The sequence below is a fragment of the Euwallacea fornicatus genome, chromosome 31 (assembly GCF_040115645.1).
Source record: "Euwallacea fornicatus isolate EFF26 chromosome 31, ASM4011564v1, whole genome shotgun sequence".
In the NCBI taxonomy this organism is placed as follows: Eukaryota; Metazoa; Arthropoda; class Insecta; order Coleoptera; family Curculionidae; genus Euwallacea; species Euwallacea fornicatus.
The window spans coordinates 1,852,504-1,877,354 of NC_089571.1; the positions used below are offsets into that span (position 1 = coordinate 1,852,504).

At 39.1% G+C, this 24,851-nt stretch overlaps 1 protein-coding gene across 1 annotated transcript in view; it reads left to right on the forward strand.

Moving 5' to 3' along the window:
- The first annotated feature begins 10,364 nt into the window (after window positions 1-10,364).
- The window catches only part of LOC136348066 (cilia- and flagella-associated protein 337-like), a 78,570-nt gene continuing 64,083 nt past the window's right edge, over window positions 10,365-24,851 (forward strand). The window contains exon 1 of the mRNA XM_066298612.1: window positions 10,365-10,798. The gene's annotated coding sequence lies outside the window, so the exon portion shown is untranslated. The remainder of the gene's footprint in view (window positions 10,799-24,851) is intronic.

The window sequence follows — 24,851 nt, forward strand, 5'->3', positions numbered from 1 at the left end:
ATAGAAAAAAAAAAGAAAAATGCGTGTGGCGATTTAACAAAAATAATAAAAAATTAATATAATCTTTACTTATGCATTAAATACCATGTTCGAGTTGACAACCACCGTTTCTGATCCAACCTCGACATTTTTGTCGCACATCTGTAATGGTTACTCCTAGTCTCATCTTAGCCTCCCCTACTTCTGCTGCTAATCCATTAATTTCTCGAATGAGATCATCGCAATCATAAATTTCTTCATTGTTTACCAGTTCGTTCTTCATTAGTCCCCAGATACGATGATCGACTGGAGTCAGATCCGAAGATCTGGCAGGCCATAATATCGATTTATTTCGCCCTGTCCATCTTCCACGAAACTAATTATTTAAAACCCCCATTGCTGTTGTCCGATAGTGGATGGGAGATCCATTGTTTTGAAACATCATTTCCGCTTCTGCATCTAAAGGCACTTTGTCCAAAATATCTGGTAAATTACTTCTTAAAAACTCCAACAAATTTTCGCAATCTAAATTGCTTGCTGAAAAACATGAACTAATTAAAAATCTGCTTACTGTGCTAACTCATACGTTTACACTAATTTTATATTAAAAAGAAGTTTATTTTTTCACATGCGGATCTTCTTCAGCTCGATAATGAAGGTTATGAAAGTTAGTAATCCCGTCATAAAAAAATTCGTCCATTCATAAAATCTTGCAGCATTAACAGAATAATGTGAAAATTATGAAAATTACATTGAAGAGTAGTTGATATTTTAGCAGAATGGTGCCCCTCCACATTACGCATTGCGTGTCTGAGAGTATTTCAATGATCGGTTTCCACATCGTTGGTTTGGAAAGAGAGGCACTATTGAGTGGCCCCCGTGACCGCCAGATTTATCACTTTTGCATTTTTTTGTAGGGCCACTAAAAAAGCAAAATCTATGCAACTCAACCGAACCCTTTAGAGTGGTTGAAATTATCAGAATTCTTTTGAAAATTCAGTCAAAGGTGCCTGCTTTACGTTATTTTTACCTAAGTTGTTGCCAGTTTCACATTGTGAATTCATATCAGATGATACGTTTTTTGATCAAATTTCTTGAAAACTGGCGAATCAAAGTTAGTCAAATGCGGGATCATTATAACGAGAATTAAAATACCTTTCAAATGAGGTGTTACCCGACCCTACATTCCATTTGAGATTTTAGAGGTTTTATTCATCCTGACTAGGGAGTTGATGTGAAGGAAGCGAGTCTACGTTCATAACGTGCCTCTTTCAAACATAAAGTTTACGTGTCCGAAAATTTTTCTCAAATAAATTTTCTAATTTCTGAAAATGCTTCTCTTTCGTCTTCGATGGGTCACCCTGTACGTTGCCATGACATATACAACCACAATGCACAAGACAAAAACTACTTTGACGAAATAGCCTGCATGCTGCAATACGCTGACGACATGGCACTTGCCGTACACGACAAAATCACCGCGAAAGCGGAAGGAAAACTCAATAGCTAGTGGACAACATGGTGCCCTGGTTCTACAGATGGTGACTAACGCCGAACGTCACGAAAGAATCAACTGTCTCTACCAAACCACCATACGAAAGACTACTCCCTTACAGGAGCATCAGATGGTCGCCCAACTGCACCAAGGCGAGGTGTAAAATATCTGGGGGTCACAATGGACAAGAAGTTGAAATTCACCAAACGCGTACAGAAAGCAAGATCAGAAATCATCAAAGGGGGGAAACACTTCAGATCGCCGACGTATAGGTGCGAGCAATGAAATAAATACACCTGCACATTTGCAGCTTAACGCTCTGTATTGACGAAGTTTTTACGAGAAATGACACTTCTATGTGGAGAACTTGTCTAGGGCAGTTTCACTGCAGTAAATTATTAGTAACATGTGCGAAATTTTGGAAATTAAAGCAAAAAACACGGAAATATGTGCACGCCACTGGATTGGCCACTCCTCAAAACGGGCTTGTACGAAATTTTAATGAAAAATTTTGAGTGATAACGATTTTGTAGAAGAATTTACAATTCTCACTGGGTACTTACTTGCATCTTCTCATACTTCCTCTGGGTATATTAACGTCCAAACTGGCCATTCTAATGCTATTTCGGGGATCGTCGTTGAAATATGGCAAAATTTCGTTGTCAGAGAAAGTCCACGACGTCCATTTTGCCTCGTTACGTCGACTTCCCGGTCTACCTGGATGTCTGATTCTGTTGATTTCTGCCGCAGCTTCTGCTGCCGAGCTCACTCACGTTATCACCAAAAAGACGAACAATTTCTGTTTTTCCTCTTTTACTTGAATTTTCCACAATTATCACGATTAATAGTTCAATTTGTATGAAGAACGAACAAGTTCTAATGTCGATGTTGACGCTCGTTGCGCTTGTTTGACAGTTAAACACTTCACTTGTTCTCCATGGCCGACTATGAATTTTTTGAAATAAATATATACTGAGGGTTGCACTTTTAATTCTTCCACAAAATCGTTACTACTCAAAATTGTTCATTAAAATTTTGTACGAGCCCTTTTTGAGGGGTGGCCAATCCAGTGGCGCGCACGGAATTTTTCTAAAAAAATCGCTAATATGATTTATTAAAATTTCACTCCTGGAAACTGTCACAGTAGCCAGGCCGTTTTTGCAGAAAATGTATAGTTTATCGCACTCTACAATAAAAAAAATCCGCGGTAAATCGCACAATCAATAAACTTTTAACAGACTGACCCCAAAAAAATGGGCCACACTGTATATTCGCAATTTATTATTTGTTAGAAAAATCGCATAATGTTAAATGTAGGAGTAGCTAATACTTCAAGATGTGAGGTTTAAAATAAATTAGTTTTCGTTGGTTTTGTTATTTCCTAATGTACCAAAATCGACCATTTTATATGTGAGCTTCCGCCGTGCCAGCACCTTTGTCCTTCGCCGCAGGTGCCACTTAGCCCACAGTGCAATTTTTTAAAATTCGGCCCTTTTGACGGCCTTTAAAAAATAAACAAACATCAAAAGGTAGCATTTTTGGTCGCATTTAATGCTGCTTTTGAACGAAAATAATTCGAATAATGTGTGGAAAATTTGAGGGAGCCCGTGTTCAGGAGAAAAGGGGGAAAGGAACGATGTCGTCAATTCCTGTTTCGTGTTTCCACTTTCCAACATGTTTTTACAACATAAAGTAGGTACTTTGGCATTTGAAGTTCATACGGTAGAGACCTGTGAGGGACGCTGCCGAAAACCTTTTTTATATAAAGGACGCGGGACGCATAAAGGACTTGCTGATCTTTCATCGTTTAGATGTGTTATTTGTACATATGTGGTTCTTTGTAACAAAGAGTGGGTCAATAGTCCGGTGTTCCGTTTCAAAGCCAAATTGATATATCGGCGCATGCTTTTCGATCAGGTAGTGATGTGTTTAAAATCTTTACCTCAGTACGGGTGGGTAGTAATGTCATAACCAGTTCTGCACTTGTGTATGCTCCAGTCAATTTTTTGCGATAGGTATCGTTATTCCTGTTTACCATGCTCCTCAAATTGTATAATACATTTGTTCGACTGCGTTAGTACAGTGGCTCGCAGCTTAAATTGTGCAGTCCGCATCGAACGAACTAACTCGCCTCAGTGGCATAACGTTTATTTTAGCAAAAACAATAAACTGAAATTAAATTTATTTGAGCGTTCCGACGGTGCATAAGTTAATATTTTACTCAGGTATGCCGCTGTTAAGTAATAATAAATATTTATTGAATTTCACGTGCGCTTTAAATGCCACAGCTTAAATGATACGGTTACGGAAAAACGATGCAAGACTTGTCAAGTTAAATTTACGAACTCGGCATTGATTTAGCAATTGTTTTTTACTTAATTTGACATTTCGAAGCAAATTTCAATCAGCTAAACGAAACTAGATGAGAATGGCTTGTCGAACCGGTTAACGGAAGAAACTTAAGTTCAATCCATTACAGAGGTGGATGCAGCCATAGCCGAAATGGTGTTAAATGGGACGTCCTACCGCCGGGCCGCCACACTCCCCGGATTTAACCCCTTCGGACAATCGCTTATTCCGATCAATGCGACACGCACCTTCACGGCAGCAATTCCTTCTCACGAAGAAGTGGAAATTTGGCTCGATGATCGGTCGGCCCCCGAGAACCAAAAAATGCTTTTGGCACGGGGTCGATTTTTTGGCGGAAATGTGGGGAAAGGTTGGTACCAACGACTGTTAACGTAATTGAGTTTGTTGTAGGAATAAACGGTTAAATTTTGCAGAAAAGTCGACATTATTAACCGCCACAGCTGTTATTCAATCAATTTCGCCACGTCTTTTTTTTTTTCGAAATAAATATTGTGTTCCCGAGACAATTCAGTTTCTCTTAATATCGACTGCGCCATTTAAGCCGTCATTCACTCTATTCGTTCGTGAGTTTCTGAAGCGGAGCTCTTCACAATTTCACTTTTTACATTGTCTTTTCCGGGTGCTGTGTTTTTGATAGGAATTCCTGCTTCGTCGTACATTGTGGCTGTAACAGCTTGTATGTGCGGCCTAATGGGTTGTTAAAATGCAATTATTGCATTTGCGGATATTTTTAATTTGTTTGATTACCACCTAAAAGCTCCCATTCTTCACCGTGCGTAGGCATTTCACTTTGGCACGTAGGTATGTGCGTTCCTTTAGGAGTTTTCATTTCAATTTATATTCCGTTTGACGTAAGTGGCTGGTCGTGTTCCACGGTATGCCTGTAATAAAGTGATTCCATGTAGGAAGAGATATGTAAATTTTATACCCTGTTATTTACGCAACTGAATGAGATGGTTAGTAGGTGTACGGCCCTTTTGTGTTGGCCGACCGTGCCCGGTGCTGTTTGTCTCGGAAACTACCACGCTATTCGTTTTACGCGCTGTTGCCTTAGACCAACGCGGAAAGATCGTTAGATTTCAGATTCCAATAATTAATCAGTTCTGCTTTCTGCTTGAATCAGATTCTTTAATTACGAAGAGTTGCTGGACTTTGTTTCGCTGGTCTCCCGTTCCTGCAGAGCGAATAATGATCTGGTAAAGTTTTCTGTATTTTGAACCATGTCGAGGTCTAATCCGTAATGTCGCACATCAGCGACCTTCGCGCCTTCTGAGCGAATATTCGATTCGTTCCAAGGAAGTAAAAAAACCAATTTCGAATCGTCAGGAATATGGTAAGAAATTTCGAATTGTCGGGAGCACAGTAAGAAATTCTGAACTTCACGTTTAGCATAATTCTAACAGTTCCCTACGGCTCGAAAATGGTTTACCGCCTTGTTGAAACAAACATATAATCGACAGCACTTATCCACATTTTTCCTGCATTCGAGGATAGAACACAGTTTTGTAAATAGTAATTTTACAAGGAATATCGCTCCTTCGCTTAGCACACGGATGTAAATTTGCCTCACTATGGTTGAACTTACCACTGGCGGCGATTGTACCGGCCGGTTGTCTTGCTATGAATTAGTTAGTTTTTTGTTCAATTTAATATTTCATGTTGATGTTATCGCTATTTGCGTCCAATTAATTCAGTTTAATTTTGTCTTGAATTATGCACACGTGTCTATCTAAATTGGTTGTCCTTTTCCGGGAGGTAGCGAAGTTCAGGCTTACTTTAATTACCCTTGTTTCGTTAAGTTTGACCACTGATTCTGACAATGTGGCGAAGGAAAGTTTAATGGTTGTTTTTTGGAAAATAAAGACTTACTCTGAACTGAAACGCGTCAGGACGGTGAGATGTATTAATTAACCCAATAGGAACAGGATATTGAGTGCACACCAGGCGTAATCCGTCGACGGTTTTTTTCAAAATAGAAACCACCTCGAGGTGGTTCAGCTCTTGTCGCTGAGGACCATTCGTCGCCGAACAAAAATTACTTAATTTTTTTACGAAACCTGAATCGGATGAGTGAATTAAAAATTTCACTTCTAGCAATTAACCCCCAAGGTGCTGAAGCCTGTTCCGGCACCCAGGACCGCATTGAAGCGCATTGCGAACACAATGGTGCGACTTTAACTTGGAGAAAGTGATGTAAAGCTGGGAATAGCACGGAGGTTCAGGTTGTCGAAAAAGATGTTGAAAGCTAAATTTTTCTAAATTTCACAAAAGGGTTTGATTTTTTCAGATAGAAATAGAGAATGAAGAGATTACGAGTGCCCTTCGAAAACTACCCAGTTCAACGACATTTTCTGAATTCTCCAAAACTCTCTTAAGTTAATCGGAAGTCGTAACGTTTACGTGATAAAGTAATAATTTAATTTAATAAGGGAAGAAAATTGCCAAATATTAATTGCTACAATTGACTTTTGCCGCACTGTAACATGTTCCAGTTTGTTTAAATACGAAAACTCAATAAAAATAAATTCTCTTTTATTATGAAAATAGAGAAGCTTCCAATTGGTTTAAGAGAGTTGGTGAGAATATGTCATTGAGATAATGTCATTAACACATGAGATAATGTCATTAAAACATGAGATAATGTCATTAACACATGAGATAACGTCATTAACACATGAGATAACGTCATTAACACATGAGATAACGTCATTAAATTGGGCAATTTTTTAAAAGCGCGCGTAATTGATTTGAAGTACTTTAAGAAATTATTTTATTATAATTATAAACCTTTTAACTCGGCAAAGGGAAGGAGATATGACAACCTCATTGTTTGAGTCAAATTAGTCGTCTAAATTTGAAGGGTGAAATACGTAGTTATTATCGTTACAAAACCGTCAAGGAGTAAATAACGTATGGGGTTAAAATTTGTATATCGAGGCGTATGCGAGGTTTTTAATCAGAAGAAGTACGTTGTTTATGTATCAGATATGTATCGTTAACATTTTTTCATTGCACCACACCCGACATGTAAAAAAATCTATTATTACATCGAGAAAATACAGCTTCTACCTAACAGCCTAGGTGTGTCTTGAAAACTTTTGATTATCACACCAAAGTTTAATTAAATGACAGTAAGAGATTACCTAGCAACATTTCACAGTTCCAGAGGAATATTCGAAAAGGTCTACTAGAATGAACTTGCACATATGCTATAATGAAAAAAAATTTTAACGGTTAATCAACTGTTAATTTTTTTTAACCTAGTGGCCTTAACGCTAGCCGTCCGTTAACGATCGTTAATAGCCGCTTTCATTTGAGAATCCCTTACTATGTGCATTTTGAAGATACTACTCGAATGAATCATCTCCCCATCAACTTCGCAGAGGAAATCTAAGGTCTGTTGCACCACTGTGAGTTAAAACCCTTCATTGCTGATTTTTCCCTTGAAAAGTATTAACTAACGATCAGACAGAGAGTGACCCGACCTAAGCAGAAACGTTTAGAAATTTTGGAAGAACTGGAACGACCCCAAAATGGAAATTATACAGTTCTTAATCTAAAATAACCAGAATTTTTCACGATTTTTGAAACAGATTGAAAATTGAAATTTTGAGCGAGGGGACCTAAGTCGTCACGATTGTGCCGTGGTCGAAGCTGCCCTGAAGGGCATGTTTCTGTTATTTGGTTCGGGGTATACGCAAATGGCTCGATTATGAATATTTAATTAGATTTTTTATGAATTGAGGCAAAACTTTGGAAAACTAATAAAGTAAATAAGTTGAAGTGGACGCAGAGAAAATTGAAGTAACGAACCTTCCATGAAGGTTTTTATAGCACTAATTTTCGTGAACTTAATGTTGCACTAGAATAATTTTGTGAATTTCACACAGATATAATAGAATCACGTCATAGAGATACAGCATTAACGTCGCAGTTTCGTTCTGAAAAAATACTTCAAAAACCAACTTAGAAAGCAGATTAAAAGGGCAGAAACTTTTGAGACGACTGCCATTGCCATTGGAAACTATGGAAATTATTCTCCTTAATAACAACCCAGGTATAGATTTGATGTATATTCTCACAATCCGAAATACACGATCCTCAGTTATCAAAAATTCCCCTATCTGAGAACAGAATTTAGTAACATCTCTATGGAAAACTTCAACAAACTTGTATGAGGCTCTAATTAATATCATGGGGCCAGTGGGAGGCATTCGGAAAGTAGTTAGAGACGCTAATGAAGGTTAAGAGCGAGGAAGGAAAAAATTCATGACAAGGAGTTAAATTTTTCGAAACCAGGTTGAAAATCGGCAAAAAATTGGGTAGGGGGGGGGGGGGCAATTTTAATTAGAAAACAGCGATGGAAGGAAACAAGGAATTACCGGGAAAATAATTTGCACCCTCCACGTAATGGTCACAGATTATTGCTTAACACATCCACCCCATCTGCTATAAAAAATATCCTATCACTGGGAGTAAATGGATCGAGGCGGAGCGCAAAAGGCAGCTGTCTTAGCAGGGGACCTCAAGTCTTAACTAGTGAAGAAGCAACATTCGGAAAACGGATCGGAGTTACATTCATATGAACTTTAGTGATATTCCCCTAATGTAGAATATCTGTAACTTGATATTAGGCCTCTTCCTCCGAATTTTCGATTGCTTGCCAATGTTGAAAATCTCACCATCGTTATCTACTCATTACATTATTATTATTATTATTATGTACTAAACGATATATCACGTAGAGTCGGTCATTTAAATCTAATAGATAGGAAGTCCCAGCCATTTCGCCTTGTTTAAGCCCGTTGAAAAGCTTCACAGTGTAAGCTCATCAGATAATTTAAGTCGTGTCATCTCTCTCGTCTTCTCTCGATGCTGAGCGTTCCAGACTTTCCTTTTAAGGGCTACAGGACGTGCAGTTAACGGCCCCTTTGACTCCCACAGGTTTATTTGTGATTAATAAAATTCGTTTGTGAGGATGTGCATGAGGCTGTGAAGGCGAATTTTAAAATTAGTGGCGACGCTATAGGGTGTTTCGAAGAAGCGGCGCATCACAAAGTGATTTTTTTTTTATATAACAAACGGGACCACCTGAATTTTTTTTATGCGATGGAATGTTCTCTGCTCGTGTTGGTTTATAGACGTTTTTTTTTTTTTATCTTGGAATGCAGTGACTCGAAGCTGCGAAGATCTAACAAAAAATATATATTAATATAAAAGCGCCTAATAAAAAAATTAATATCCCATTTAGCCTAAGTTAGGGGGCTAGTAAGGGTGCCACAATGGCAACTCTCATTTTCAATTAGTCAACTGCAATTTTCTTGATTTTTTTAAATATAATGACAAGATTTTGGTGATGTAGGATGAAGGAAAACTTAATTTTCCTAATTTTGGTATAGAATAACGTCGTATTTTTCTTAACGGAATTATTCATTATTCGTTTGCAATTGCAATCTGTCTTCTTTTAAAATTGGCCATCAAATTGAAGTAAACTCGACAAGAACTTACCAGTATGACCTATGTAATTGGTTCATGGTATAAAAATCGTTTTTGTTAGCGTTTCGCATTTCTCTACAAACCGACGATGTCCTCATAGAGGATACTTCGGTTTAAGAAGTCTGGAAAGTCCAAAAGAAGATCGCACGAAAAAGAGATGAACTCGACATCACTTTACCACAGTGGTGGAAAATCCGAGGATCGGCGAATGAAAAAATCTACCGGGAACTGCGAATGAGAAAGTCATCAGTTGCACAACGTTTAAAAACCAACAAGCTCCATCCGTGGCATGGGGACCATCGCGAACGCGTCAACACTCGGGCGCTTATGAATGCAGGTCTTCCTGAAAAGACGAATAACTCCGTTAACATTTGAGATTAATGTGACATTATTTGATGCCAAAATGAAGAAAATTGGATTTCCTTTCGTCCTCCGTCGCGGAAAACACGCCATTCGGTTGGAAAAAAATCAACGAAGTTGACGCTAAAAAAGTGAAAAAAAAATTTTTTTTGCGAACACCCTGTACGCATTTTTGGCTGAATAAGTATTCGTGCCTGCTAAACTGATTTTATGTGAGAATCTGCCATAAAATGATCAAAATCTAACTTAAGTGCGACGTTAATATTTTTATTAGGCGCTGCAAATGTCTAAAATTTCTCTTAAAACGTTGTCACTTGCTGAATTTCAGTGTAAAAAAAATGTAGGAACTAACGCGGATTCGAGGGAGGATTCTGTCTCTTGGAAAAATGCAGGTAGTTCCATTAAAAAAGCAAACGAACAATTTATGACCCCTTGCCTTTATTGGGACACCCTCTAGGGTTGTCGCTAATGTTTGAATTTACGTTCACTGGCCTCACGTACTGCACCTCGCCGCAATCGATTTTTCCGTGAAACCACAAATGACCTCACGGGAGACTGTTAAACGGACACCCGGTATAACCAATAAGCTTTTTCAAAAAATTTGCGCTGAACACTCCGAGACGGCAACGCAGCGTCCCATCCACGCAACCCAAACCTGCAGCGATTGTTACCGTTTATTCCGACCGCTACCCGCCAACGGTAACGTCGCTCTCGGCTTTCGCCGATATCGCACGCGATCCGCGATCTCCACCTGTTTTTCTTATTCGGAAAATCGCAGAAAATGTAGCCCGACATCCGGTAATTTCCCACATTTCCCAATCGAAACCACTTAAAGAACCCAACCCCCAAAACGCGACACTGCAATAATACTTTTTCTCGCGCAAACTTTTGAAAGCAGCGATGTTTTCGGTTTTGCGACACCCGGTATAGTACCCGCAATTAAGCCAGTGTCGTAGCATTTCCGGTGATCAAAAAAGGTTCTTTTTTTTTTTTTTTTTTGGCAAGTGAATTTGGTTGTACGAGCGCACGAGGAAACGGAAACATGCATCAGAGATTCGAAAAGGGCTATAGTGGACAGCGGAAATCAGGTTGCTGAAGGTTAGTCCATCTTTTTGTTTCATTTTAGTTGAAAATTCTAAACGTATAGAAAAGGATTTTAATTGAAGTTTTATTGAAATCCAGGCAAGAATATAAAACGAGGTCTTCCGCCTACACGCGAAATATTTATTAACACACTGTTAAATAAAATGTCAACATTAAGAACTTGTTTTTGTTGTTATAGGCGGCCCCAGTGGGCAAGTAATATCGTGTTCTCCTTTAGCTTGAATGAACCGACTCTGAATGAGTTGTATTTTCGAGGCTTAAAAGGGCCTCGTAGGGACGGGCGTAGGCCCGAGGGCGAGGGACAGTTTTCCCTCTCGAACCACGAGGAAGCCCGGAATTCTCGCGTCAAGTGAGGAACAATTACGTGCAAGTTTTAAACAAATAAGTAAACGAACAAACGTCATAACAATGGAGGAAAACGACTAATTCGACTACAGTGCAATTACTGTCCTTTTAATATTTCCTAGAAATGCTTAGGCGCATTGTTCAAAAACTGATTAAAATGCATTCCACATTGGAGTTGGGCACGATGCAAAAATTCACAAAGAGCTGTTTTATGGAATTTGCTGCTAATTTGTGTCCAAAGCGTATTTTTCACGTAAATAAACCAATCGGGGCTTCTGCCATTTTTTCAGGCAATAACGCATACATTCCAGACAAAGCTGCCGTGCCCCTCGTAGGAGTTTTTTCTGATATTGTTCATGTTCCCGAGATCTAAATCTCGCGTTCACCTCCGGCAGGTGTCCTCTCGCGATGAAGAGCACCTTAAGCAAATATCGATGTCTCAGTGAAAATGGTTCTCGAAGAGTTCACTTATACCTGTGAAATTCCAGCCGTGCCGTAGAGAGCCGACGAGTCCCCTCAACGTTTGTAATTTACTCGTGCGGTAATTCAGTTTTTGCCTCAATAAGGAGCACCCGACGAGTTACGACAAAATATTGAAAATCGGGCCCTCGCCCAGCTTCATAATGAAGGTGTAGCCCTAAAAAACAGCAATTTTCGACCTGAAAATTTCCGCCTTCGTCTCTTGAAGCCGTGCGGTAAGGCCGGCAGTAGAGGTGGCTTTCCGAACGGCTGAATAAGCAAATTAAGTGCCGTTGCATCTCAGAGAGATAAAGAGACGTTCCAACCTCAGTGACTCGAGAATATAAGGGTCATCGAGATGATTAATTTAGTGGAATTTTTGAGGCAGGGCGCTCCACCAATTTCGAAGATATCGAGGATCGAAGTAAAAAAGCGAAATGCGTAAACTTCTGTAAAAAAAAAAAAAAACATAAAACCTCTATAGATTTTAGAAAGACTTAAAGCTCGTGGCTCGGTTGGTGGCGACCGTGATGGCACAAATACATACGAAATATCCGGAAGTTGGTGTTTGGGGGGTATAGGATGTCCTAGTAGCAACTTACCGCACAACCCCGCCCCCCTTTCTTTAATTTCCTTACTTTTGGCATTGGAAAAGTGGCCCGAGCGGGAACCCTGCTTCAATTTAAAACTAAAACTGGCCTCAGTGCCCTCTCCCGCATAATCGGTCCTTCCGCATGTGACAGTGGTCAGTCACAGCTGTGGCTGTCAAAATTTTCAAATTTTCAGGACACGTCACATAAACTGACCCAAAAATGTGACGAGAGATTCAAAAATGCCAAAATAAATTGGGGGTCGCGTTCAACACAAGGAATTTTATGTCACGTGCGAGGGGCGCGTCACGGGGGGAGGAGGGCCACGAGGGCACTTTTAAGTTCCGTTGGGGATTTCGGTTTAAAGTTCCCCGATGGACTTTTGCGTTTTCATGGCATCAACGCCAAAATTGACATACTTCGAGGTGTTGCAAGAATGCCAAGCAAGAATGTTGATCTAATTTTTACATCACTCCTACGGGGCGTTGGTGCAACCCGCTCTTTCGGTATATTTAGTCATTTTTTTTTTATGAGTGCGATTAAGGTCAAATTTTGTTAATTCTGACTCTATTTGGCTCAGAAAAGGTGTTTTCGGTTAATTTCCATACGTCTCCTCGTCTTCGAGATTTTTATGAGCTAATTAATGTCGTACCATTTCAAATCCTCACGAACGATGGTGGCCGTACCCACCAGCATGGCGGCGCGTTACTTAGCTACGGTTACTTTAGCTCGTCAAAGTAATCAGACTATTTTCTAGTCAGTTGCCCATTTTAAGTAAAAAACTGTGGTTTAAACGTAAAAATGTCAAGGTGCGACGATTTTCCTCTTGGTAAGATGCGCGATATGGTCAGTGTTTTCGCTCAAATGAGTTGTATCGTAAGATTTATTTTCCCCTTGTCACTGGCTTTTCATTTTTTAATGATTGAAAGATTCGTTTTTTAATTAATTAAATTTTTTCCAAATTAATTGAGGATTTTAAACGGCGCGACGCGAATTAGCTTATGGGTGAGAATCTTAGAAACGAAGGGAGATATCGGGATCAAACGAGAATGCAATTTTTCAATAAAAATAGATTTTCTTTCGTTACATCGAACAGAATTTGGTCCCCCGGACTTATAAGAAAATATAACCAAATATGTCGAGGCGGTGGGTAGTGACAAGCGCCCTTTAGGACCTGCGCAAAAATGAATTTTTCCGATTCAACCGACTCTATACCTCGTTCCGTTTTGCGCGTAATCACAGTGCCCCACCGCATCCGGAACCTTCCGTCGGTGGTGCGAATGAACAAATAATGCCCAAAAAAATTTTCAACTGAATTGGCAGTGATTCCTTACAGATCAGTGTAAGGCAAAAGGGCTTTTTATTTTTGTCATTTCCATCCATTTTCATAATCAACTTAAGTAAAACCGATAGGAAATATTTCGTTTGCAGTGATGAACAAAAGTCTTGGTCTCGGTGACGCATAAAAGGCAATACTAAGATCAAGACCAGACGTGCGTCAGCAAGGCCAAGACTCTCTATGGACAGGACTAACCTTGCAAGTCTTGCATTTCTCAAAAGATTGCAGGTACCATAAAGCTCGATGGCAAGTGTCTACAAGTCTTTCATTTTCAAAATTTTTAGCATTATTGAATAAGTAGCTCTAGTACTTGTGTAATGACGCTCTTGTGCAATAGCAGGGAATGAATGCGAATAAACTTGACACAGAATTACGCGGAATGACGTCTCACCGACGTTACCACAATATTTTTTTGGGTCAACGTGTACAAACGGAACTTGGATTAAAACTCAAAATTAATGGTTTTTGGAGGGCCTGGGCACTTTTGTGGAGATTTCAACGTTGCAGAATCTCTATGGTCTAATTTGGAGCGTTCGAAAAATTTCTCAAGCATTTTAAATCGACTCGGAGTGCTATAATAATTTCTCCCATGTCACAGTAAGGGAGTGAAGTGCTACTTCAACGACCGACAAAAAAATACGACTGTTGCTAAATCCTTCCAGGTATTTTAGATCTGAGAGAAACGTTCTGGAAATAAATTCCAGCAGCGAAAAGTGAGATTAACTTTTGCAAGTTTCGACCTGCGAAGTGAGTTTTTGTAAGTAAACCCGTAAACGCGCAATTAAGCTAGGTTTCATTTCGCAACTAGGTACGTAATGATAGCAGGTGTAGATACCTCATTTCCTAATTCTTTTAACAAATAACACCACTAACAATAATGGTTGCTCTAGTTCTACATGTGCGCTATGTGGCCTACGTGAACTACATAGATTAAAATTTTAACGGGGGGACGTGAGAAGGGGACCCAATCGCCCGTTATGCAAACCTGTATTAAACCAATAAAAAAAATTTCCCACGTGATTTATTATGGTTTGTTTTCGGATCACCCGGTATAAATGAAAACTGACTCGGGCAAAAATTCGTGCAAAAAATACGAGCTGAAAAGAAAAATTGACGGGCACAAGCGTTTTCCTTGATACTAACTTTTCTGAAGTCGCTGTGAAATAGAGAATTTTTGGAGGAAAATCGAGACCAGGGCTCACTCGACAAGGCTAAGACCGTGTTTCATTTTGCGAGACTAAGACCGATTTACTCCTGGTCTTGGTCTTCGTTCACTCGCTACAATTCGATTGTAAGATACCGGGCGTCAAAATTAGAAAATCACTCGCGTTTTCATCTCATATGGATTATTATATACACACTGCGAGCCATAGAGGCTGCATCATATAGGAAATGATTTTTCCTATGAATTAGGGTAAATTTGGCTTTGCCTTTGGGTTCTGCTTAATAAATACTAAAATAGAAAGCGAAAGACAGCTGACTGTCTACAGCTGTCAAATTGGCACTTTTTTCAAAAACCTTCAAAATCCACCATTATTTTTCAAAATTTTGAAAAATTGCGAAGTAAAATTTTTTTTAATTCTCTAAACACACGCCAATTCTCAACTTTCTCGGAGGATTTTCATTTTTAAAAATGTTTTTGTACTCCTGCATTTCTGAAGTGTTCAACTTGATCAACAACCTTGTAAGAAGGATCACTGTGTATTAAAGTAATTGCCCGAGTGAGCACTCATTAGTTAAAATTGTATTAAATTCATCTTTGTAGAGAAAATGTAAAATTGATTAAAAAACTGGGTATGCCTTGATGCAATGTTGATCCAGTCAAGAGAGAAAATGTTTAGGTTACCTTATTCTGGTATTTTTATTAAATTTATTGACACAAAATTAGATATAAACAAACATCAGAGTGAAATTATTTTTGCTGACCGATTTGAATACTTCAGAATTACAGGAATACACAAAAATTGTATTGAAAATCGACCGAGAAAGATCAAAATTGACTTGCGGACAGAAAATAAGAAATTTTTTCCTTTGCGATTTTTCAAAATTTTGAGAAATGATGGTAAACTTTGAAAGTTTTTGAAAGGAATGACACTTGACAGCTTTAGGCAGTCGTTGGTCGTTTCTCGACATTTCTGAGGCACAGCCCGAAGGCAAAGTCAAAATTGATCGAAACTCACAAGTAGAAGAACTTCCCGTATTATGAGGACTTTATTGGTCACACTGTAGATATATTAAGGATATATCTAATAGGAATATATTTAGTTCCCATTTGGCCTAAGCGCATGTTAGGATATTTTAGGGGATTTGTGACGCTAAATGATAGCTGTAGTAAACTGACCACAAATCAACCATCCCTCTGTAGATTTTCAGCACTAATTAGGGCGACATTTTATACTGGCTTCAAAATTTGAGTCAAATCATCAGCAATTTTCAGGCTTAACGGTCTAAGAAGTGTACATTAACACACATTGTTTGTCTTGTCCCGATGGAAGCAATCGCCCCTTGGAATATATTCGCACTCATTTATTTATGTCCCGGAAAAATTGAAGCAATGAAATTTGATCCGAAAAAATGAGAATTTCAGAACGCGACGTGCCTGGGAAATTTGTATATAAAACGATTCAAATCAGGAAAATTTGAGAACAACTCGTCTGACAATTTAGGGATTCCTTCCCTTGGAACGAGCCTAAAAATCCTCTAATACGAACGACCAAATTGCGAATTTATAAACTTGAAATTATTTTCAGAGAAAAAGGCCCTACACCGTTTGGTTTTTCTGCCCTAGGGACAAAAGCAATTACGACTATACATAAATAATCATTCATAAAATGCAAAGAAAAGAAAAGATAAAAATGAAGTTTCGAGACTCTCCAATAGAGCGGTTGGAGGGGAAAGGAAGGGGGATTTTCTTAGTTGTCTTGTAGGGCAAATAGGGCTTAGAATGGCTCGGTTGTGACAATTTTCATTTCATTTCGTCTGAATATTTTATTTTAATTTTCCCAATTGCGCTTGTCGTGTGTGTACGTTCGTGTACTAATTGGTCGGACGCCTTATGTTTGTAACGAGTGTTAGTGAAGTCTGTTGTGTTGTTTGCACGTGATGTTTAGTTTTTCTGTAACATTCGCCCTCGGTATTTGTAGTACAAATCACGAGCTTTTCATTCACGTAACAAGCTTCATATCAGCACTCATGCCACATCTTTTCGAAATTAATATGTTGCAGGAATTTGTCAGGTTCAAGCTCCTTACGTCGACCGTTTGAGAACTTGGACATGACACCGACCAACAATAACATCACCGACGATACACAACCAGGTGCACTATTTCGGCGCCCCAAAAAATAGATTTTTAGCGCAAAAAGTTGATAAACAAAGAGAAAAAGTATTTAAAACGCCAAAAACGACAAATGTCAACGAAAGTTGACGTTTTCAGAACGTCAGCTGTCAAGTCAACCGGCAAACGTCAGCAAATTAAACTACAATCATGCACCAAAATGGTGGCGGGTTTAGACACTCGAATGTATCTTTATCCTTTTCTAGCATATTGAATTTATAGAACTTGCAATTTTACATAGGGCGATTCTCAGTTGTTTGATATTTAGTGACGTGAATAAAAGTTACATGAATTGTGGTATAAACTAAAAATGGCATGTGGAGGGGCTTGTACATTTTTGTTGCAATTTTTGCACTAATTCGTTTATTTTCCTACGTCAGTGACTGAAAATGCTTTGTGCTCTTGATAATTTCTATTTTCATATTCAGTGAATTTCAGTTTTTTCCCGATCGCTACGCCTATGTATGTGTTTTGCAATGCTTTTCGGTTCATTTGTGTGATCGTTCACTTTTAATGTTGGCGATTCTGCTTTGATTTGGCGATTCGAGGGTAGAAGTTGGTTTTACAGGGCGGTCAACGTAAGATGGTCCGCAATTTTATCTCAAAAAGCACAAGGTTAAAAAAAAGTTTAATATGAAAGTTATTCAATTTTTCGTGAATTTTTACATATTAATATTTTTTAATGTTTTTGAAGTTACAGAGTGACGCAGAATGCTGTGGCGTGACTAAAAAACCTAGTTTTTAATGGAATATCCTATATTTGTTACGGACATTAATTCTGTCAGTAATTATAAATGCTTTTTATTATTGCAAAGTATGAAAACAGGTTTGTAGTTTTTAAGTTAATTCAATTTAAAGTAAAAATCGAAGTAAGAATGAGCTTTTGAAAATTCTCAATAAATTTAGGAAGTATTGAATGGATCGTTTGAGCACTTGCCTAGTTGAAATCAAATGGTGGTTTGATTACAGTATATCTTTAATTTTACAGAAAATTCATACAGATATAAAGTTTTTCTAAAATTTAAAGTACATTGTAGCGGATCCACCTTTTGTTTTTGGCTGGACAAGTTTTCGAACGATTTAATTAATACTTTGTGAATTTACTGGGAATTTTCAGAAGCTTATTTCTGCTACGAGCTTTACATTAAAGTGAATTAACTTAAATACTGCAAATTTGTATTCGTATTTTGCGACAACAAAAAATACTTACAACTCCATTATAATACTCCGTTATGAAGCATCGTTTTGCCAAAGTCACAAGACTTAATTATTATTATTATTACTGGGTGGTGCATTTCATGTGAAGGTGAGTGTATATCGGAAATTTTCGGTAAAACCAATTACAAGTAAGTAAACAACGGTAAAGTATGAAAACAATTTATTTTAACATCATTTTGCCCTACAATGGAAAGTAATACGTCGGATAAAGTCAGGTTTAAAAGATCTTTAAAATAATTTATCACTCGAATCGCCTTTCCACTTAAACTTTTAATGCTAACCGTCGCCCTAGCCAAGGGGCTACCGTTCGCAGCATGGGAATACTACCAAAAAGCACATATGGTGAAGTAAAAATTGATGTGCTTAAGCAATTTTGCTGACGATCAAACGCCATGTAGATCCCGAATTTGTTCCCGGCAAAGCTACCACACCCTGTGCTTTTTCTGCTGATAATTCGAAAACTGCCAAATACGTTTTTCCGCGATCCCGATCACGTCAAAAATTTGATCTGTGGTTTAATGGAAGAGAACCAAATCGACCGATCAAAGCAAATCTTCGAACTTTCCGAACTCTCGAGTTCGCGACTTTTGGTCAGAGACGCGTCAAGTGCGCAGGTACCTGCCCCCAAGTCAACCTGGGATGCCTTACGATGAAATCGTTCCTAACTAACGGCGCCGGAGGCGAATTGTCCTCATCGAGTGTCTTTTATTAAATTTAAAAATTTGTTTCTCGCTAATGGCCAGGGACACATTCAAACGGCTCCGAAACCGCTCTCACTTTAACCTAAAGCTCACCTCAAAGCTTTAACACTAATCAAATCTCTATATATAGCTTTGAGGTCGGCACGAAATGGCGTTGAAAGCTTTTACCTAAATCCGTTTCAAAATAGTAAATGCCCAACGAGATGCAGGCCAAATTGCCGAGATTGTCAAGATGCAACTTCTGCAAATAAAGTTCTGTTTGTGGGAAAAGTTTGAATTGAAAACAAGATATCTTGACCTTTTGGGTGTCCAATTGACTGGAACCTGAAATAGCTATTTCTAGATTGTATCAATTTACATGCATTTCCTTAAGCGAAGATTGTAATTTGGCGTCACGTTTCAAACGTCCTCTTTTAGACACCTAAAGACAATGGGCATGTGTGCGCACAATAGGAACCCACTGGTACTAAAAGGCGGATGTCATATACAATATCAATGGTTTCCTCTTTGTCACCTTATACTCCTGACGCATTTCTAATTATTCTTTTCTTCGTGCGGTTTTACATGCGTCCGTCACGGAAAGAGACGTGCGGTAACACGTTACTTACTGTATTAGTAAGTTAGTACGTGACTTTATGAATGAGATCGACGATGTAACTGGAAATTCAAACTTTTACTTCCGAGTTTAAATTTTGTTCTGTGGTACGGACTTCTCAGGAGAGAGAGAGAGATTGCTATGGAGCTTTTCATAAGGGGATGAACAATGTTGATATAAAGACAAATCGATGGTAAAAGCTTTTCGTTAAATTACCTACGGGAAAAAGGGCGAAAAAAGTGTTTTCTTAAGAATTCCCTCCTATTGTGAAATCGAGCATTTGGAGTGGACACCGACACCATTTCCATTTGATCGGACCAACTTTTAACATATCACGTTTCCGCACTGTCCATTCCTTTTGTAGGGTTTTGAACGTAGATACTGAATCACGGCAACAGGACACACGACTTGAAAAATTCAAGCCCTAGGGAGGTCTTCGTATTTTTAGCCCCTTCAAAGATTGAAGCGATATAAGCGTGCAGCGGCCATTTTCCAGAAGTCGCGGTCTTTTCCGGGAAATATTAATAAGTCCGACGCTTCAGGAAGCTCAAAGCCGAGAACTAAGAGAAGCTCAGTGGGTCACTACGACAACTAAAATTTCAAGCCATATCTTAGATCTCCTTTTGGTGGAGCTTTCAGTTGGTTTAGGTAACATGACTGATTTTCGGTCCTCCCCGTGGAGAGTTGCAGAAGTTTGGTTCGGACACGTTTCCGCGGGGTTCGTTTCGGATTCATTCAAGAAACTAAAATTTCCACAAATCTTCATTCTTCTGGAACCAACCGGGGGTGTTACGGCTTCTTCATTAGGTGCTTTTTCTTCACATCTTTAGAGGAACTTTATATGAAACTAAAATTAAAAAAAAAAAATCTCCATTGATAGCTACAACTGCGCGCGCAGCCGCAATCGCGCTTATCAATGAATTGCTGAGATTTTATCCAGATCGGTTGCTAGGCCAAAGAAGAGCGTGCAGTGCGCGTGTAAAAGGATATTACTTGTTAAAGTACAATGGAGATTATACGAAATTATTTTTTGTATTTTTTTACTAAAGACAAAGTATTCTGCTGCACTGCAAAAATGTCCTTTGGACAATTGCAGGGAAAACGTACTGAAAAATATGCAAAAACTCTCCTGTGTTATAAGTTTTGTTGATGAAACACGTATGTAGCGTGCGATAGTTTCATAACCGTCCATCCTTTTTTACATATCCCACAGTTTTTAAGATATTTAGCGCATGTTAGTTTACGGTGTTATGTTGCACAGTAGAGTTGGTTTGAATACCACTCTTAAGGACCGTCGCAGCTGACGCCGCGGATCTTAGAGCTAAATATTTCATAAACTCTAGGAGCTCTAAAGAACCAGTTTCGGACGTACGTTTGCAGGAGACGTTTTTCGTGCTTTAAAGATTCCCTCTAGCTTAAAATGATCGCTTTTAGCCTTTTTTGTTCGTATACAGGGTTCGCCATTACTCCGGCCTTGGTTCCTGGTGTCTTTGTATAAATATCAATGTGAAATGTTTAGTACAGTGCTCATTTATGTTGGAAAGCTGCATGATTTAATAATATTTTTGTTTATACTGAGTGTTCCGTTTTCGCTGGGCAGCATAAAGTTATAATTTTTTAAATAGCAACCCATAATTTTTTTTTATACCATTTGATGAAACCTTAATTTAGAAGGAAAACACATTAAACATTTTTTAAATTGGTTTGCGACGTTGCCGCATTGGGGAAATTTCTTTAAAAGTGCAGCATCAGAAAAAAATTATCACAAAACTGGTGTTTTTTGAAATTTTACGCATAACGTATGTACAATATTAAATATTACATTTGTAGGAGTAATTTAAAAAAAAATAAAAAATAATGTCCATCGTTCTTTTCCAAAAAGCCAAAATTCAAGCCTAACGAAGCTATAAAGTTGCTAAAGTAATAATTCCTTATAACGTAGCGATTTAAGTCGCAAAAAACATTTTTCTTAAATTAACCAAAGCTAACTTCCCCCTTCTCCCCCTGCTTATGACCCCGCGCGGGGCTTTGAGAAGAGAATTTCATCAAATTCTGTAGGGCTGAACAAGGAGAAACGCGTTTTTTTTTTTTTTTATGAAATGTAGCAAAACTGGGTTTTCTAGGAATTTTTTCTGCCGCGATCAACCTAATTGGCTAATTGTACGTATTTACATAAATATGTATGTTGGTTTGTTATGGACAAGATGTAATTTGTTAGCAATTGCCGGTATACCCAAGTACATAGCTGCGTACATATGTTTTTATTCTTCAATTCAATTTGCGAATTAGTTTTTCTGTCCTTTTCAAATTTTTTACTAATCAGAAACGTGCCAAAAAGGTAGAAAGGCAACTCGATGTCTACCGTTTTTGACCTTTTTCTGTCATTTTTATTAACAGAAACATCCACACACGTGTGTAACCGCTTTATCAGGTTTTTTATTCCCTTCTCAGAATCAGTGATCTATGCGTCCACGCGTCGACAGCAATAAATTTTTTTTTTAATTCTTTAAATTTATAATTTCTTTTATTGCATATTTATGTGCGTAGATTGTTTTATAAACGTATGAATCTAATTTTGGCTTTTAACAAAGGGAATAATGGAACGCCGTCGAGTCCTTGCTTATCGCCATAAGTATCTTCCCGGATATCCCCCTATCTCTTCGGCGCATCAACAGTAACATCTCCGGTTAACGAAGCGTTCGGGAACCACTTAATATCTCAGAAACGGTCAAGCTTAATTTCGCAAAATTTGACTATCGCAGTTTTCGAGTTTCCGTCTCGCAGTTTCCTCTAAACACCCGCACGTTCGTGTTCGAAAATTAGAAATTTATGTTATTTCTATATTTTTATCGCAAGCAGTTAGAGCCGCTTTACAAATGTCTCCGAACTAGAGCGGGAGCGGCTCAGCGTTGGGGGGAGGGGGGGGGGGGCAATTTCCAGGTGATAAGTCGAGCAGATCATCTGCCAGATGGGCCGATGCGGAATCGGAAAGATTTCCAAATTTCTCGTTACACGGCGATCGTAGATTTTGGGGATTTACCAAATGAAGAAGTCGGACGATCGCAGGTTTCCCAATTTAGAGGAGAGTGAGTAAATACGTAAATGCGTAACGGATGACGTCTGCTTCGGAGCGCACGTGATCATGTGCCGAGTGGATGGTAAACGATTTTGTTTTTAATGGAAATGCTCCCACGTGGCTCCTCCTGATCGACGATTCCGATCTGATACCCTCGGGTACCTTCAACGAGACCAATCCTCGCACGATTTGCGTCTGTTTCTGAAGCTGCCGCAAACTTTATAATTCAATTGGATCACATCCTGCAACCTACGGTCCACATCATAAAGAAACATACGCTTTTATTAAGCAAAATAAAAATGAATTGCTCCATACGGTCTCCTTATTAATATTCTGTCAACGTACGAGATCGTTTCACAAAGACTTGAAGAATTGTTCCTCTACGTTACTTAAGTTTTTGCTACATAAATAAATGTAGATGGTATGAAAATACTAATGCTTTTTTAACCATTTATGTGGTTTTTTGCGAGCCCGGTTGGGGCGGGACGGTGGGGCGCGCTGCGGCGGGTCTGCAGCCGAGCCAGTTTCGAAAATTTCCCGCGCATCGCTTTTCCCCTCGGCGAGGGGGGATTTTCGGGGGGGAAAACTTGCGAATTTTCGAGTGATCCAACCGACGGCAGTCGCACTTATTTGTTTTTCGAATTCAACGCTGCGCACGGGAAAACGAGCCGCACTTCGGCAGTTGCAGTTGCCGCTTTTACCGGCTTAATGGCGAACTTCGCACTTCTTAATCGCAGCCGAACCCACCAGGAAACGAGCACCCAAGGAAAAAACACATTTAAGTTTTCCCATCGTCATACATGCTGGAGAATAAAAATTACATATAAACTTGGAGAAGTTAAACCTCACGTTCGGACTTCTATATCGGGAAATGCGGTTCTAAAGTAGGTTAAGTAGCGGGCGTGAGCGAAATATGGCAAATGGTGCTTTAAGATATGAAGACCTTTTTTCGGAACCATCGAGGGATATACTGTTAGGGCAGGATGTGTCTGTTTGCCGGCCGCTCGGACGCCTCCTCCCCTGAATTATTAGGAAGAGGCCGTTTGCGTTTTTGTTGGGAACATTTCCAATAAATTCAAGAAAATGTGTTCCTCAGAGGTACCTCTTCCGTTTGATGATAAATGTTCTGGCATAAAACTTAACTTTATGCGAACAATATGACATAGTTTAAAGTTTTAAAAGTTATGGAGAAAGTTCCCTAAATACTTGCCGAACGGCGAGTATTCGGCAAATTTACATTTTTCATTCTGTTAGTTCGGTTCCCTTTAAATTTTATTTATGAGAGAGCCATTTTAAAATTCTTTTGTGAGGAGCAAGTCGGAGACGACTTTAGGAGGGTATGTCGTATATTGCGCTTGTTCGGTAAGTTCTGATGGTTTTGTCTAGACCGCGTTTACCCGACGGTAAGAAGGAATCTCGGATGGTGAAATCCGTAATGGATCCACTTTTCGCTCGCTCATTTGCGTCCTCGTTTTCGCGGCAACTCCGCGGGCCGAACGCGAGGGAAATGTCCATTTAAAGGGCAATAAAATCGTTCTATTCGCGTACCGAACTTAAGAACCAATAACGTTGCTCAAAAGCCCCGGTGTCTACATAAATTTCCGACTCCTACGTCCATTTACATTCTTCTCCGACAAACATATGCTTTAAGGCTTCTTAAAACATATGTCAGTGCTAGTTTTGAAACAATGGCGAATAAATTTCGCCAACAATTCGTTTTTGCTTATTTTTCCATTAAAAAAGTCCAAAGCCAATTTAATGACAGCATACCTACAAGTGGAGCACAAATAAATACACAGTGTTAAATATAATTTGAGGCTTTTTTCCTGGCAGCGTTGCCAAGTCTCGCGGTTCTACGACGAGGCCGAGCGGTTTTTTCCTGCGCGGCTCTTCCCAAACTAGAGAGGCGACAACGGGGGCCGCTCCATTAGGGCACGAATCTCAAATTCAAATTAAGGACAGAAAACATTAAGAACACGGTTCTTTCACTCGGATTTCAACACACCTGCGAAGTAGGTATAATTTGGGAAGGTATTTGTTTTTTTTCATCTGTACCATTAATATTAATTCCTCATATTTTAAACACCTACTCATCAGGCATTCCAATACGCTCTTCGAGATTTTGGAGATAAATCTTCGCGATAACGCGGCGGATTCTCGATGGGCCGATTTCAAATTTAAAATTGGTTTTTGACCGCTCCCGGTCAAAGAGAAGGCATCTCAGGGTCCGTTATCTTGATGGAATCTTCGAAATTTCGCCGAAAAAATGGCGACTCGGAAAGGCGACTCCGGTTAAGGGAGGCGAACCGCGACAGTTAAAAAAATAGGCCGACAGGAGCCATTTGCTTTTTCGTTTTTCGCGAGTTCTGGCAAGCCCCCGGTCAGGGGA